Genomic DNA, 14090 nt, shown 5'->3' on the forward strand with positions numbered 1-14090 from the left:
AGCCACAGCTTCACTTTTGAAAGTAAATCATGTGACATTGAATAATGGGCTTTACCCAACATTGTTAAATATAGTAATTATATTATTTGCGAAGTATTTAACACATGATTTAATATGGTACTTTTTTCCCCCAAAGATGATGCAACAACAAATTCAAGTAACTTCATTCATTCACTCAGCAAATTCATTCAGCCAGCTGGTCATTTGGTCAGTTAGTCTTACGGCCTCAGGCAAGGTCATATTGAAAAGGGCTTTTGTTTACAACATACATTTGAGAAGGCGGCCAGAAATTTAGTCTGCAAGGTTCCAATTTGACCCAAGAGAATCCAGAGGAAGAAGAAATACTGTTACTTGCTGGAAAGTCTGGCCTAGATGTCTTCCCCTCTCATTTAGATGAAGAGAATATGAGAAGAGAAGGCCAGGATAAAGTGTTCTTTTCATATGCAAGGTGAGCTCTATATTATCATAACAGCTGGCCACCAAATACCTTGTAAAGAGTAAATTGGTCTTTGTTTTGGAGGGAAGAAAATTGACTGCTTGAGTTAGAAGGTGAGAGCCCTAAGGTTCCGGTGTCAGCTATAGTCTGAACATCAAGAGATAGTGGTGCTTCTCTGGAGGAAAGAATGAGAAGAATTTATATTTTTGCTCTTGAAAGTGAGGAATAGAACACAGAGACAAAGACAAAGAAGGGGAGGGAAAGAGAGGAATCAAGAGATTGTGTGAGGTCAGAGACTATATGGTTTCAGGGTCAGTGGAATTTACCTTCCGATATAGTGGAGAACAGGCATTTTTATATTGGGATGTTTGTATTGCTACAATTACTGTTAAACCTACCCATGCCCTTGCTCTCCTTCCTGTCTTCAACCCAATCGTGAGTAAAATCTACTTCTTTCACTTCTATTCTTTTGTTTTTAATGAGGAAATGGTCGAGTCAAAGAAATAATCAATACAATCTGGTTGCCCCCAAACAACATTTTGACATTTCCCACTTTACCCCTCTAGAAATTCACAGAAACCTTGGGGAGGTCTTGCACACTCTTTAAGTGTGGAATTGCTAGTAGAATTCTGTACTGACCCTTCCCTCATTTTTTTTGTACACCTTACAGGGTAAAAAGGTATCAGTAATACAGGTACAGGTGCTGAAAATGTGACCTGTGGTGGATTGAAGCTGTATGTACTCCAGGAAAACACATTCTTAAATTTAATCCATTCCTGTGGGTATGAACCCATTGTAAGTAGGACCTTTTGATGAGGTTCCTTCAGTGAGGTGTGGCCCAATGCAGTCAGTATGGGTATTAATTCGACAACTAGAGTCCTTTATAAATGGATTGAATATGGGGTGGGGGGTTGGGAGAGAGAGAGAGAGAGAGCACCACAGGAAGAAAGAAGGTAAAATGGAATCCAAGATGAAGGAAAAGAACAGGAGATGCTACTATGTGCCTTGCCATGTGGCAGAAGAGCCTAGGATTGCTGGCTGCTGGTCTTGGAGAAGAAAGCATGGCCCTGACGATGTCTTGATTTGGATATTTTCACAGCCTCAAAACTGTAAGCTAATATTTCCACTGTTTAAGTCAACCCATTTCAGGTAGTTGTTTGGTGCAGCCTAGGAAACTGAAACAACACCATAACTATATAACCTGTAAAGTAGTACTTTATAACTCATGAAGTGCTTTTATATATGGTATTTGATTTGAGCCCCATAAGAAACCTGTGAGGTACGTAGGGCATATGTATATTATGACCCTTGTGTTACAGACTGAAATCAAACAAGACAAAATAAACCCAAACTCAGAGAAATTAGGTTACCTGTATAAGGCCCAGGGACTTAGTAACTCTAAAGTTAATTATTCTGACTAGGATCCCCACCATTCCAGTTCATCCTCCCAGCTGGCAAACCGGAAGGAACCATGAAACACCACCACAGTTGTGAGCTGATCTTCCAGACAATTGCCAAAGAATCCACAACTTTATAACTTTGACACCAACTTGTCTATGCAATAACTGACATTCTTGACTCCATCTCCTCATTGCCACTAAGGTTCCTACTCTAGTCCCTTGGGATTTCTCTTTATCTTTTTGATCATGGCATTTTAGACTTCATGGTCCTTGTGAACTGATCTTTACTCAGTTCTGGTGTATCCGTTTCCTATGACTGCTGTCATAGGAATTGCCACAAACTGAATGGCTTAAATGGCTTAAAACAACAGAAATTTATTCTCTCCCAGTTCTGGAGGCCAGAAGTCCAAAATCTGGGCTGAAATAAAGGAGTTGGCAGGGCTGCCCTTCCCCACCTCCCCCGGAGGCTCTAGGGGGCAATCCATTCTTTGCCTCCTCCAGTTCTGTTGGCTACTTGGCATCCTTGGCTTGTGTTATCACCATTCCAATCTCTGCCTTGTGGTCACGTTGTCTTCTCTTCTTTGGTGTCGGTGTCAAATCTCCCTCTGCCTCTCTCTTATAAGGACATTCCATTTAGTGATTGCCTTTAGTGTTAACTCAGATAATCCAGGATAATCTCCCCATCTCAAGATCCTTAACAATTATATCTACAAGAATTCTGTTTCTGTGACATATAAGGCAAAATTTACATGCTCCAGGGAATAGGATCTGATATCTTTGGGGACCATTACTCAGTCTACTATATCTTACCTCTGCCTCTTCATCCTCTTGAATGAGGATGCTTTGTGTCCTGGATGCTCCTAATCTTGGAGACTTCCATTTCCTGCTCCAAACCAAGGCAACCTTCACTCTCATACACCTCTTTATGGAGTCTGTGATTATTGTGCCTGCCCCAAAGGACTTTTCCTTAAACCACATTTCTCCTGACTCTGAAAATTCCTGTCACAGATGAATTTTACATGGATATTGCTCAGGTTGCAGAAGAATCATTGTGAGTGAATTTTAGAGTTCATTAAAAACATGTAAGATCCAATTATCCTTCCAATTACTTCCCCATTCTTCTGCTTTTCTTTGTAATATAATTTCCCCAAAGAGTTATTGCACGTATACTACAATGTGCAAGATAAAAGCAATTATAGACAATAAAGACTGCTACATGATTTTACGTATCTGAGGTAGTGTGTACATTTTTTTCTTATCTTGATATACGTAATGTAGACCTTGCTCTCTTCTTTTTAGCACCCAAAAATAGTTCTCAATTCCTCTGGAATCTAAACTCTATAGAATTCACTGCAAAGAACAACATAATCTGTACCTTCTTTACCTTCCTAAAATCTGTCATTTTACTCCTAATTCTTGCTCAATGCAGTGCAATCAAGTAACCATTTGTCATTTCTTTGGATAAGCCAAGCTCATTCCCAGTCTGGTCCTTTTCTCATGCTGCTCGCTACCTCTGGAATGTTCTACTTCCCAATCTTCCTGTGGATGACTTTTTGCATCCCCTGATGCCAGTTTAAATGTCACCCCCATGAAGTAGTCCTTCCCTTTCTAAAACAGATACTCTACACTCCTGATCAGTAATGGAGAAAAATCTGTAAAGATACAGTGTTTCTGTTCCAACCCACTTAGCCCCCAGACCGAAAAACATGCCAGGTGTGGAATTAGACATGAATTTAATAGGACTTACTGATAGGAGATGATCTCATGGTTGCAGCCGGCCATGGAGAGTGAACTGCTTGAGAGAGAGAGAGAGAGAGAGGGAGAGAGAGAGAGAGAGAAGAGAGAGAGAGAGAGAGAGAGAAAAGAGAGAGAGGGAGAGAGAGAGAGAGAGAGAGAGGGAGGGAGGGAGAGAGGAGTGCGGGAGTGTGGGAGTAGGGGGCGGCTTATAAAGGCTTAGATTCATAGGATGTGACAACTGGGTTTCAGCAGGGTCTTGAGGTATTGAGGTATTAAGTGATGGGGGAGGGTTAATGCTTTGACAATACATTCCTCCCCTTGCCCCAGGGGTTTGTTGACCTTTAAAGTCTGTCCTGATCTTGTAGGCGCTGCATGCTGTGAAAATGGAGGAGGGGGCAGGGCCTTAGGTCTTCACAATCTATCCCTATGCAGCAGACTACGTTGACCATAGGACAGACATTGCATCCATATTCCACAACAATAGTATTAAGAGACAAGAGAACTCTAGAAGTGTCCCCCCACCCCCATCCCCCTCACACACAGATAACAGCCTTATAAAGAGACGTCATCATGGCCAAGAAAGGGAATTAAACCATTTAGACAAGGGGTCTACTGACAATTTATCAATATTATGTTGTGCTCTTGCATATGATTTAAAACCTGTGAGACATTGTGTGAATAATTGGGAATATATACACAGCACTGAACATTAATTAAGGCACAGGTGCCTCCCTGTGCTTCAGTAAGGATACCTAAGGCCATTCTATTTTGTAAAACTACTTTCCTAAGTTGTGTGGCTTCTTCATTTAGCAAGGATATAGCCATTTTAGAATCATTAAGCACTTGGGCAGTGTGATTGGCTAAAGCTGCCACATGTTTTTCAGTAATTACTGCAGTTCCACCTGGCACAAGAATGGCTAAAGGATAATGCTACCAGAGAGTGTGTTTTATTCTGTCTTTCTTTAACCATTTCACAGTTGCTAAGAGTCATATAAGGTAGCAGAGACATAGGGCTATCTCCATGTACAATGTCCTGTCCAGGTATAGGGCAAATAGGAACAACCAAATTGCCCACAGGTCCATTGCCATCCCCCAGGGAAAGGATATGCCCCATGTTGGTTGGAGATTTTTTGCCAGTGGAAAAGACTATTGTTTTGTAGCTTAACAGTAAAATTACACAATTCTGGGCGTAACCACCGTGTATCATGAATTCCGTTAAGACGTTTCATAGAGACAGGGGCAACATGGTCTATTGTTACAGCGTCTGCTGTCAGCCACCCTAAACCATCATACACAGCATACCCAAATACAAGTCAGGGCTTAGTTCACCTGTTCCCGTACAAGGGAGGAGATGTAAGCCCTGGTTTCATTATAGGACAGTAGGTGGATTTCAGTCTTAAATGAGATTTTTTTCCCCAGATTTCGTGGTGCATTGAATTCTGCCAGGTCAGCAGGTGTTCCACGCAGTCCAATTCACAGGGTTCATAGTCTAAGGAAGGCCAGTAGTACCTGAAGATGGCAAGGCCATACAAACCCAACATTGGGTTTGACTGTGGGCATGAGCTATCACTGAAGCCCACTGCAGGACGATGTTTGCTAGGGTGTAAAGGTGACAAGAAAGAAGTTTATGGGGAACAGTAAGGCGTAATTCCTGCTGATCTAGCAGTATATATGCTAGAGTTCCATTGGTTGACAACAAGATACTGAGCAGAGGAACATTATGGGGAGGTTTTAAATACCAGATATTCCCCCTTTGCAAGTCTCAAGAGTCCTCTCCCATTAAGTTAATTGTAAATCTGGGCATAAGAAGGGTCCACATAGTCATGCATAATGTTCCTGTGGGAATAGGAGACCCTGGATTGGTGATAAAGATTTTGGCAGGCACTTTCGGAATAAATTAAGGGCTTATTGCAGTATTTTGGGTAACTCCTATTCCCCAGGGACTTAGAATTCCTAACCAATGTGGCTACTTAGGCCAGCACAAGGTCAAAGGACCTCATTTTCCCCATTTTGTGTGGTCCGAGGCACAAGCTACAAGTTGTTATTATTTCCCTGCTTCGGCTGTAAGACAGCGGGCCCTTTAACTTGGATTCTCAAGGCTTGCATTTGGCCTGCGATTACCATTTCAATGGGCAGGTGCATCAGCCCAAGGCATTGCATTCAAGTGAATTAAGCCCTGACAGAGCCTTTTATTCCACTGCTGTAAGGACATTTTACCATCCTTTAGCGGTTCCTTTAACAAACTGTTCATTCTTTCAATAAGGCCTGCACCTGTGGAGTTATAAGGTATATGGAAAATCCACATTACCTTGTAGTCCGTAGCCCATGCTTGGGTCATTTGTCCAGTGAAAGGGGTCCCCTGATCACTGTCTACCTGTGTAGGTGCACCATATAGAGTGCTCATTCTCTCCAATGTATAGTGGCCCGCTGATTCCCCTTCCCCACTGGGAAAGCTAACAGAAGTCCTGTAGCCATGTCCACATCAGTAAAAGCCTACCTCACCCATTCCAAGAGAAGAAGGGGACCGATGTAGGCCACTTGCCACTGGGTTACCAGGATTTGTGACTGGCCAATGTGTCCCATCTGGTATGGTAGCCTACATGGTTGACTAAGGGAACATGAAGGGCACTCTCTAGTGATGTCCACTAGATGCTGGTGTGTGATTAGCAACTGGAACTGTTTAGCCAGATGCCACAGGATTTGATACCCTCGATGTCTGCTTTTCTGATGAAGCTACTCTGCCACTTCCCTGGTTTTAGCTGTGGCGCTCCAAACTCATGCAGGCGCATCTGCTTCCACATTCCCAGGTAACATTTTGGGAGTATGTGCAGGGACATGATAAACAGTTACCTATCATCATTGGCAGGCATCCCAGATGTCTTTCCACAATTTGTGAACCCAGGGAAGGTGTCCTATTTTTGTCCATTGCTCTGCTTCCAGATTGCCATCCAGGTCCTAAGGCCTTAGTAAACAGCCTGGACATCAGTACAAATGGTTAGACTATGTCCTGGTTCATGCACTGTTACCATCTATACTGCTCTTAACTCAGCCTACTGACTGCACAGTGCCAGTCTCCCATCATATAGTGTCCAAGTTTACTTGGGAATGGTACCTGTTGCTTCTATAGTGGTCATTTTAACAGCTAATTCAGGTGCAGCAACTTTTGCTGTTGAATCTTCTATATAGGAAACTGGTCTGATAAATCTCGTGCATTTCCGCATTCAAATAGGCTGGTATTGAAAATGCAGTGCTACAGAAGATGGGCTTTCCATTTGGTCAGTGTACTTAGTTGGGCACTGCCAGATTGTGGCTTAGAAACCATGTCAGTTATCCACCCCTGAATAGGGATGGCTATTTTCAAGATGACTGGGCATCTTTGCATCGATCCCTCCACTTGCAATAATGCATTATATGCAGCATGCAATTGCTTTCCCAGGGGGCTGTATCTCATTTCTCCTCCTTTCCATAATTGTGATCAAAAGCCAAGGGGCGTTCCTTTAAAATGTTACCTCTGCTACAGACCCCACCCAAAGCCAGTGTCAGTGCTGGCTACATCCAATTCACAGGGCAGTTCCAGATTTCTGCCAGCCCAGTGCTTGTGCCTGTGCTGTTGCCTTTTTGCCTTTCAAACACTGTCTATTGAGGGGTGTTCCGTTCTCAGGGATGGCCTTTCCTAATTAAAACATACAAAGGTTTTAACATTCAGGCTAAGTGAAGAACAAAATGTCTCCAATATCCCAACAACCCCAAGAAAGCCAGTAGTTGTTTTGGCATTTGTGGTATGGGAAAACATTGCACTTTATTAATTACAGCAGAAGGTATAGGTTTTGTCTTACCTGACCATACAACAGCCAAGAATTTGACAGAGCAGCCAGGGCCTTGCAATTTGTTGCAATTGACTGCCCATCCTTGACTCTCAAGGTGAGACAGCAGTAATCCTGAGTCTTCTTTTAATTCTGGAAAAGAGTTACTGCTTAACATCACATCATCCACATAGTGAAATAGAGTCATACTTATGGGACTTTTCCATTGTTGCAAAGGATTTGGCTATGCACATAGGATTCCCTTGGGAAAGCACAATGAAAGTCCATTGTTGGCCTCCCTAACTGAAAGCAAATGCAGACTGGCTTGATTTTTCTAGGGAGATACTAAATAAAGCATTATAAATATCCAGTACAAAATGATATTGACAGAATTGCGTACTAATTTCTTGTAATAAACCAGCAATGTTTGAGACTGTGGCATACAATGGTGGTGTTACTTTAACTCACAATAATCTACTGTAATATGCCACATTCCATCAGGCTTTTGTACTGGCCATACAGGACTATTAAAAGGGAATTTTATTTACTATTATTTTACTATTCTTATTCCCACCCACTCTAACTCTTTGATAGTGGCTGAAATTTCTTAGTGCCCTTTTGTAAGTTTATATTGTTTTGTAGCCACAACCCTCCAGGGTGGGGGCACTTTTACAGTGGAATATTTTGCCTGCCCCTTTAAGACCACTTGAATCATTCTACACCAGAGAGGGAATTCTATAGTGGTCTGCAATGTGGCATTCTGTAGAAGATCAATTCCCAAAATGTGTCCCAGTATAGGGGAAATATATACCATATACACTTGGGGGGACAATCTCCCAATTTTCAAGATTAAGTTATGCTGTTTGGCTCTGATTGTTTTTCCCCCATAGCTGCCTATGGCATTCAGCTCCCATATCTACTAGTGCTAATGATTGCTGTTGGTAAGTAGGGGACCAGTAAATGGTTAATTTTCTACACGTGGCCTCCAATCCTGGGTGTCCCAACTATTGTTTGCACCTGGAGATCTTGACCTCCCCCCATGGAAGAGGGAAAGGGGCTTGCCATGCCTCTTCTGGGGATGTGGAGGTCTCTGACTTCCTTTCTCCCTTGGAGGCTTGGGAAATTCACTTTAGTAAATTCTTGGTCCTTAGGCAGCCTGCTTCATAGTTTTACAGAGACTGCATTAGATTGCTTATCTATAGTTTCTGTGTCTGTGCCTACAGTGATGCGATCCACCCACATCTGCTTGCAGGATACACAGTTAGGGCTTTCACTCTCATGCAGAGCCTTTTCCATTGCTCTTACTCTGACCCCCTTCTCTGCAGCCTCTCTCCCTCTCTGAGGTTGACTGTGGCCTCAATAGTGAGAAAAACAGGCTGTTTTTCTTAGAATAGACACAAGAGGCCCATAGTAATGGTTGGGAACAATATGCAATACTGTGTTTTTTATTCCTTTGGTAAAATCCTCAGTGTTAGGACCTATGAAAACCACGGCGTAAATGGCATGCTTCATTCCCACCCCCCTTAAAACATCTTGTAGCTCCTCCATAGTTTGCCTGTGTAGGGTGTTGTGTAGTATATCCCCTTCATTAGGCCATTCAGCCTTATACCCGTCAATCAGACATATCAATAAGGAGGCAGCTCTCACATTAGCTGAGGTAGCATACAAGCATAGTCATAGCCAAGGGTGGACTGAAATAGACACTAATTTACTCATCTCCACCCGGGAAAGCAGGATTCCCTCTGCTCCAGTATCCCATAACCTCAGAAGCCAATTGATTGGGGTCTCCCTATTTGTCTATACTGTTGCCTCAGAATCATCCAATTCTGCGGCAGGGTAGTCTCTTGTAGTAACGTGTAATCTCTGTTCAAAAGGTTGGGACTGATGAGCCCCAGGGGGTTGAGTTTGTGACACCTTCAATTTCTGTTGTATTATGGGGCACACCGGTCACGGCTCATCTTCCTCTACCTCCCATTCTTCCTCTCCTTTCACTCCTGAGGAGGAGTCTGTGGGGTCCCACACTTTGCGGTCCCATCCTGGAGTAGCTAAAATCCTCCAGAGTCGAGCCCAAAGTGATTTATGGCCTTTGACTCTGGCATACCTGCATTCCAGAGTCTCTAACTGATTATCTACTCAGAGCAGGTGATCCTTCAGAGAGCCCTTCATTTCCACTCTTTCTAGTTTTACTTTCTCTTTTAAACAGTGCACAGTAACTTTCCCTGCTTATTCTGCCTCAGTAGCTATCTGCAAGGCTCCTAAAAGGGGCCGTGCTATGGCTGCCACTATTTGGCAGTCCATTTGCTTCTTACTTAAATTTAATTGTCCTGCTATTTGTTCCAAAACAGCAACCCCACTGGAGTTGGGGGTTGAGTACTAGGGTGTCCCCATACTCTCCGAGCAGTCCCCATTTATCCATGAGGGCAGCCACCCTTCCCCATGTGCATGACATGGGCCAATTTGGGATTGTCCCCCTGGATTTTCCCTTCCCAAGACTCATGCCCACTATGGTTGGTAGCTTTTCAGCCTCCTGCATGCCTTGCCAATGTAACTTAGCCCCAAGACTGAAGAACATGCCAGACACCTAGTTAGACATAAATTTAATAGGAATTACTGACAGGAGATGGTCTCATGGTTGTAGCCAGCTGTGGACAGTGAACCCTGTGAGAGAGAGAGAGACAGGAGTGCCAGTGGGTGGTTTTTAAAGGCTTAGATTCATAGGGTGTGACAATGGGGTTTCAGAAGAGTCACTTAAGATTTGGGTATTAACAGTGGAGAGGGGAGAGGAGTTTTAATGCTTTGATGATACATTCTTTCCTCCTTGAGTGTGTTTGTTGACCTTTAACGTCTGTCCTGGTCAGGCAGGCAGCTGTGTGCAGTGAAAATGGAGGAGGGGTAAGTCTTGGGTCTCACAAATTTCTATATCACAAACTTAGTTTATAGCACTCTTAAAATTGTAATTATTGCATTGATCTGCTCATCTGCCTCTTGTTCCTCTTTCCAAGTAAATTGTAAAGTTCCTGGGGACAAGGATCATGCTCATATTGTTCACTTGTTTCTCTAATACCAGCTCAGTCCTTATACATAGTAAATATTCAATGGACATTTGTGAACAAATGAATGAAAAAAACTTCCATATTCAATTATTCCTTATTACTAACAGAATTAAATTACACCACCATTAAATAGCCTTCTTTGATTCTGTAAGTAGATTTCCCACTTTCTCCCTCAACCAACCATATGCTTCTTAAAAAAACCTGAAGTACTTATTGGTTTTAATATCTGTTCTGCAGATATTACCTTTGTATATTTTTGCACGATTTCTTTTATATGTATAGGCTATTTCCATCTCTGAAGGTTTTGGTCTTATTTATTATTTAAAGTTTTTCCCAAATGCTGTCTTCCCTGTGAGGCTTCTATGAACCTTAGTTTGATGCTCTTATCTCTGATCAAATTTTTTCTGTACCTGTTTAAAGGTAGCTGTTTCAACTAGACACATATATACATATGTATCCATATAGACACACAAACTTTGTTAATACATAAGTGTATAAAATGTAGGGACTTATATTTTGGTAAATTAGTACCCTTAGCATTGTGACTTACATGTGAATAAAAAGCACTAAATAAATAGTGATTGCATATCCTAAGAAGAGGGGAAACCATTTTTAATAATGCCATCCTTTTAAAACTACTTATTCTTCATTATGTGTTGCAAATTGTGCATATAAAGGTAGAGCCACACACAAACTACAAATTTGCTAAGTTCCCATCTATATTTTTGAAACCGTACAGAAAGGTTTACAAACGTCAGGGGGAAAGATTGAGTGTATACACAGAGGACAAAAGTCACATTCATTAGGATTTGTCAAGTTATTAGAAATTGTGCTAAGGGCTTTATATACATTGTCTAATTTAAAGTTAATCTCACAACATCTCTAAGAAGTAAATACTATAGTTTTTTTTTTGAAACATGCAATCTGGGCAAGAGGTAGAAACTTGCTTTAGTAATTCATGACAAATAAGAAGTAATAACTACAAAATCAAAATGCCACCATTGTTAGGAGAATTCCACAACAAAGAACAGTTTTATCTGGAAAAAAAAAAAAAAAAAAAGAAAAGTAGCTCAGTGAATTCACCAGAGATTTGAAGAATAGTACAAAAAAAAAAAAAAAAATAAAGTTCTTAAGAAATATTAAGAAGGTGAAAAATTGTTCTACTAAGGGTATTTTGTCAAGCTTACATAAAGAATCAGAATGGATATTAGCAAAGACAGGGAAATTAAAGGACTGTCATTAATTCATAAAGAAAAATGTTAATTAAAACCTGAGAGGAATCTGGGAAAAATTACTTCTGTTATTTATTTCAAGAAATCTTTTGAACTGCTAATGAGAACATTTGGATTATCTCAAGAATAATTGCCTTAGCATTTAGTGTATCAAATTATGAATTTCTAGAACTGGAGAGATTAGTCACAAAATGAACTAAGAAAAAAATAACAATATGCAAATAAGAAATATTGATAAATAAAAAATAGGATAAAACTTCTGTCTAGGTATAAATAGAAAGTAGGATAAAACTGAGGTGCTTTAAAAAAGATCTAACAGTCAACAATTACAATATCTGGATAGTTGCCCCTAAAAAGTCCATTCCAAAATCCCATTAAAATAGCTGTGCACTCAGGAAAAAAACATATTAGGAGGAGAAGGAAGAGGAAGGGTCGAAGAAGGAGGAAGAGGAGAAGGTGGAGATACAATTACAGGAAAGAGGACTGATAATAAATCTCTTTGCAGAATCGAGAAAGTTTTTGTCCCCCCACGAACTACAGGGTTAATAAAACAATAATGTAAGGCACAATGGATAGGCCATCTTTGCCATATTTCCAGTGATCTTAGGGAAATGATCTTCAGTTCACAATGCAAAGTATTCCAACCAAAAATCTAGGTATTACTCTGGCTGCTTCAAAAAACCTCAGGCATGCAGCAGCGTTACTTCTTCCTCTCTCTAGTCTCTCTAGCCAGTTCATTAATTTGGTTACTACAAATTGCCAGAACAGAACTGGGCAGAAAGCATATGCAGGGAAGAAATGATCTTGCATAAATTTCTCATTTTACAGCATTATAGTTAGGGGCAGAGAAAGAAAGAGCTCTGACATCTGTTTATTTTTCAGCTTTGCCCCTTTTCACATGCTCCACTTGTGAATCAGGTTGCCAGGCAGACGAAACGGAAGATACTGTGTCAGCTCAGCAGAGCTTCATAAGATGAAAGTCAGAGACTGCGGGAAACTCAGCCAGGATCTGTGTAGGTTAACTGGCTATCTCACTGTGTCTCAGAAGAGTCTGTAGAACACAGGCATCATAAAATCAGGCAGAGAGCAATTCAAATGCACTGGGGATTGGCATACATTGATCTGAATAGATCTCCCTTCAACTGAGAATAAATATATTTAAAAAAAAAACAACTGAGGTCTGTAGAAATACTTCAATCTAGGATAAAGATAATAGTGGTCTAAAATCATGAGACATAACAGGCTTATAAGATGCTTCTTTTACAAAACCAGAAGGATGTTCTTTCACAGAAAACTTTTCATATGTATGAAGAAATAACTGACTCTATGAAACAGGAATGGAAGATAATGACACAGAACAGGATGAGATAAAAAGATATGATGAAATTAAGGAGATGAGTAAAAAAGGAAGCATTGCAAGGAAATTAAAATTGCAATAGCAAAATAAAAACCTAATCAGAGGCAGTAAAAGACATATTTAATTTTTCAACAAGTAGAAGCAGTGATGTGGATGATGAACCTGAGAGGATGCAAAGAATGTTTAGAGAAAAGAGAATATGAAAAAAAAATGAGAGAGAGCTATGATAAGATTATCGACATACTTTTAAAACACGCCAGAATAGATGGAACAAATGAGTAATCAATGAATTGAAGACAATTTTCATGAAAGAGAGACAAAGTCAACTTTTTTGGATTCCAATTCTGGGTAGACCTTTTGGATTTCCCCCTCTTTTTCAGATCTATTAAATTCACCTACATGCATATTGACACAATCTACTATCTTCATCATAGCATCATAGAGTATTTGAGATAGAGCAAATTCTATTAATTAGTCTCTCCAAAATCCTTCCCATAAAGATATTTGCAGTGGAAAGTAGTAGTTGATTTAGTCCTTAAACTTCTCTCCAGGCCAGCCAGCAGCAATCCGTTTAATCTTTCTTCAGATAGTTTGTTTTCCATGGAGACAATCATCTTTGATAGCCTTTTGTAAGAGTTACATAAGTTGAGTATGATACTGCAATGTATGTCTCAGATAAAATAGACTGATAAATGTATTGCTTCCATTCCTTGCATGTCAATCTCCTTTAATAGGTTTGCTGTTACTTATTTATATTTCAGGGGTCTTAGAATAAATACTAGCATTTATAGAAGATGGCTCTGGAATATCCTTATTTGGAGATCTTTAAGCCTAATTTTTTTCCCTGGAAGAATTATTATGGGTTGAAGAAAATGGGAAGAGCTGGATGAACTTTAAAGTCTCCATCTATCCTGTTAGCTGTGATGTGTTGCCTTGAAGCAATAACTTATTGAAGAGTTCTGTGCTTTCCTCAAAGAGTTAGTAGGGCTTTTATTAATACATGGCTTCCTCATAAAGACTTTTCTTTGAAAATTATATGCTCAGCAATTTTCCAATATTTATAATCATGTTC

This window comes from Choloepus didactylus, chromosome 16 (assembly GCF_015220235.1).
Source record: "Choloepus didactylus isolate mChoDid1 chromosome 16, mChoDid1.pri, whole genome shotgun sequence".
NCBI lineage: Eukaryota > Metazoa > Chordata > Mammalia > Pilosa > Megalonychidae > Choloepus > Choloepus didactylus.